This window comes from Brassica oleracea, chromosome C4, assembly GCF_000695525.1.
Source record: "Brassica oleracea var. oleracea cultivar TO1000 chromosome C4, BOL, whole genome shotgun sequence".
Taxonomy (NCBI): Eukaryota; Viridiplantae; Streptophyta; class Magnoliopsida; order Brassicales; family Brassicaceae; genus Brassica; species Brassica oleracea.
This window is the reverse complement of record NC_027751.1, coordinates 2120073-2124341: the sequence shown is the minus strand read 5'-3', so window position 1 is coordinate 2124341 and position 4269 is coordinate 2120073. Positions and strand designations below refer to the sequence as shown.

The window sequence follows — 4269 nt, the reverse complement described above, 5'->3', positions numbered from 1 at the left end:
GAAATCCGTGAGGGTGATGGGACCGACAATACAGGTGGAAAAGACATGGAAAGACATCCTCGTTAGTTTCAGAATCGTCCAAATTTATATTTGGATTTTGAAATACTAATATTAGCAACAATACACTCCACACTACCTACATTGCTACGACTGTACTTAGCTTCTATTCATAAAGATTGCAGACACCATGTTTTGTTTGGACAGTCAATGACGTTTGTGTCCCTTTTTGTACTGATTTATCTATATATAATAATGAATCTTTGTTCTCCTTTATCAACTTCCTTTTTGTAGTGATGACACTCCATAGCCAACTTTAAATATACTCATCCAGTATTATTCTTAGCCGGCTACAAACAATTCAAAGACGTTAACTTAAATAATTGGCCACAATGACAATGGAGCAAACTAATATTTTAGTTACTGACTTGTATTAATAAAATATTACGAAACAAGATTCTGTAACTACAAAGTCTACAATCAATACATAGAAACGGAGGAGTGGTATTGGTTTTGTTAACTAGACAACTTTTTATGGTGAGAGTTTGCTTGTTGGCTTCCTTTTATAGACAAACCCCGTTAGCAGTTGAGAGTTGACGCTAAACCTGCATAAAAAAGTGTTACATGGTCACTAAACTATATAGCTTACAATACTTTATTTAACGCGCTAACATATCTAACAAATCTTCGACATCAATATTTGCTAACTTATTTAATATTTTAACACAGGACCAGTGCAAAGTTTCTTTTAGTTTGTCAATAACTTTTTTAGCATATGCAATAATATTCCGATATACATGCCAAAAATTCTAGAATATCTATTTAACAATCTTTTTAGCGTTTATTACTTTTTAAAGCTGGTTACCTTAAATTTTTGTTTGCTAACCTAAACCCGCTAACCTAAACCCCACATCAGGGAAAACAACACGCTAACTTTTTGCTAAATTTGCTTGGTTTACCCAAAGGTAAGCCGTTGCCGGCCGGTCTAATCGGTATTCCACCGAAAACATACCGGAGACAAGAAAATGCGACAGAGAGAATCTGGCTTCGACAATAGCTTGATTCAGCACAGACGAAATCAAAAATAACGCTTCAAAACATCAAACCCAGAACCAATCGAATCAAACAAATAAAAGCAAACGAAAGTCTCAAATCCTTGCATGCAAATCAAAAGCTTGAAGATGATTGAACCCTAACAAAGAGGGCATGATGAAACAAATCGATCTAAGATTTTGCTCCGATTGAAACCTTTCTAAAAGAGAAGCGAGGTTGATTCAGAGAAACTAAAAAAAAAACAAAAAACAAAAAAAAAACAAAACCAGACAAGACATTGCCGAAGATAAACCTGATATACTGGGTGAAAACCTCACCAGATTGATCAAGCATGAGAAATAACGCAATTCCCTCTCTCTGAGAAATAATAGAGGGAAGAAAGAGAGATAGATTCATTGTTTTCCCCCTAATTACCTTTTATTTCATTTAGCTTATGACCTATTATCACCGGTTTTGTCGTGATCTCGTTTTTATAGACATAAGGTCAGTTTTAACATTTTCTCTATGTTGGATCCCCACAACTTTTGTGTCATAGGTATTTGCCTAATTTGCTACTTCTTATATGATTTTGGGCTAATTCACAGTGCAAAGTTTCTTTTAGTTTGTCAATAACTTTTTTAGCATATGCAATAATCTTCCGATATACATGCTAAAAATTCTAGAATATCTATTTAACAATATTTTTAGCGTTTATTACTTTTTATAGCTGGTTACCTTAGATTTTTGTTTGCTAACCTAAACCCCACATCAGGGAAAACAACACACTAACGTTTTGCTAAATTTGCTTGATTTACCCAAAAGTTAGCCGTTCCCGGACGGTCTAATCGGTATTCCACCGAAAACATACCGGAGATAGGAAAACGCGACAGAGAGAGTCTGGCTTTGACAATAGCTTGATTCAGCACAGACGAAATCAAAAACAACGCTTCAGAACATCAAACCCAGAACCAATCGAATCAAACAAATAAAAGCAAACGAAAGTCTCAAATCCTTGCATGCAAATCAAAAGCTTGAAGATGATTGAACCCTAACAGAGAGGGCAGGATGAAACAAATCGATCTAAGATTTTGATCCGATTGAAACATTTCTAAAAGAGAAGCGAAGTTGATTCAGAGAAACTAAAAACAAAAAAAAAAACAAAACCAGACAAGACATTGCCGAAGACAAACCTGATATACTGGATGAAAACCTCACCAGATTGATCAAGCATGGGAAATAACGCAATTCTCTCTCTCTGAAAAATAATAGAGGGAAGAAAGAGAGAGATCCATTGCTTTTCCCCTAATTATCTTTTATTTCATTTAGCTTATGACCTATTATCACCGGTTTTGTCGTGATCTCTTTTTTATAGACATAATGTCAGTTTTGACATTTTCTCTATATTGAATCCCCACAACTTTTGTGTCATAGGCATTTATCTAATTTGCTACTTCTTATATGATTTTGGGCTAATTCACTCTAGATTTTTTCTTTATATTTTTGTATCTGAATTTAAAAATAAAAATGATTCCCCATCAATTCATTTTAAATATTTATGTTCTGAGAAAATTCTTACATTTGATAGAAGTGGGGAATCGTGGTCCAGCTTTGGCTTTTATAATGTCAACAACTTAAAAAAAGGTCGCCTCTCTATTTTATTTCTTTAATAGGAACTTCTTTTTTTTTTTGATCAACTAATAGGAACTTCTAAATAGAGGAAGTGTTTCTCTCTTTTTAAATTTAATTTTCTCGAGTGGGCTGCTGTATTTGGAAGTAATCAGTGTGCTTAGGGATATAGTATATGTTTTGCCATGAAGAATCTCCCCTTGCTCTTTTTTTGTGTTTTTGTTTCTTATAATAATATAAAAAGTAAAACCTACTTTTGTTGTGAATTTGAACAAAGGAGAGGACGGTGGGATGCGATCATGCTTGATGTTCCGACAAAAATTATATTCGAAATAGATCGACATTCCATTTCTGATGTATGTATTTATGAATCTATATAGGCTGAACGGCAAGAGAGAGTCAATCAAGCACTTGAGTTGAATATTTCTTCTATTAGCTCATTTTTTGGTTACAAAGAGAAAGCTTGGTATAGATTAGCTCAATCCCACTAAAAAGCATCGAGTGTTTTTTTTTGTTCGTTAATCAATCATCTTTTCACGAAAAAAGATCTACGCATCTAATCAAAACTGAATCTCACTTTCGACCAATGAAAACAAACCACTGAAAGGAATGTATAATAACAAAAAACCACTTGCCCATAATATAATCAATTCTTTTGTTTTTTTTGGGAACAGAGGATCTATCATGCAAATGTCAAAGCAATGACAGTCTACATATTTTAGTATTTTTAATATATACTTATGTTTGGTTCTAGATGGCGAGACAGAAAAAAGCCTATGACACAACCGAACTCTCTTTCGGAAGATACAAGGTTTACACTGAGTTGATTCGACCCAAACTCTCAGACACAGATCTCATCCTAGGACGCATCTCTGAATCCATTTCCGTGCAGTTGCAATAGCTTGCTTATCAGCTAGATCCTGTGTTTTGAAGCTTCATGTTTAAGACGTCGACCAGTGATATCTCTTCCTTGTGCCCACTTCCACATATGACATATACACAAATGATTTCCTCTTCTTCACTTTCAAAGGAACCATATTAGGTAACTGACCAGTCTACAACTCCAACAGAAGCACCCTCAAACAAATAAAAGTCGCATTTCTGAGAGCATGTGCATTGCTAGCAACCTTTAATTGTTGTTTAAGTGGGGCATCATTAATTTTTAACTATTATAATTATGACAGGCAACTTTGTTAAGAAACACTTAATGATAGGAGTTTATTAGTAGTTGCTTAATTAAGGTTCCTAGCAATAAAAAAATATTAAATTTATTTGTAAACATAAAATTGTTAAAAAAGATTAAAATTATTTATTAAATAAAACAAAGTCAAATATAACATTTTAAACATATATTTTAACATAAAAACCTTAAAACAAAGATTACTAAAATAAACGATAATAATTTGAAAGAGACATCGAAGCTCAGTTGTTGTCTTGATCGCGTCCAAATTTATGACATATATGCTCAACCAAATCACTTTTCAGTTGTTGATGCGCTTGTCTATCACGAATTCTTGTTCGAAAACCCATCTGATTGGCGATATTTGTAGGGATATCTGTAGAATAGGTGAGATCGACATATGAAGAAACACTTCCTTCTCCTTGTTGAAAATC

The 4269-nt window shown here is 33.7% G+C and overlaps 1 long non-coding RNA gene across 1 annotated transcript; it reads right to left on the bottom strand.

Annotated features, from left to right (window-relative positions):
* Window positions 1–398: 398 nt before the first annotated feature.
* LOC106341642 lies at window positions 399–2320 on the bottom strand. The gene is made up of 2 exons (XR_001269710.1): window positions 2220–2320; window positions 399–602 (listed from the first exon to the last, which is right to left on the bottom strand). It is a non-coding gene; the product is annotated as an uncharacterized LOC106341642 (long non-coding RNA).
* Between the last annotated feature and the right edge of the window lie 1949 nt (window positions 2321–4269).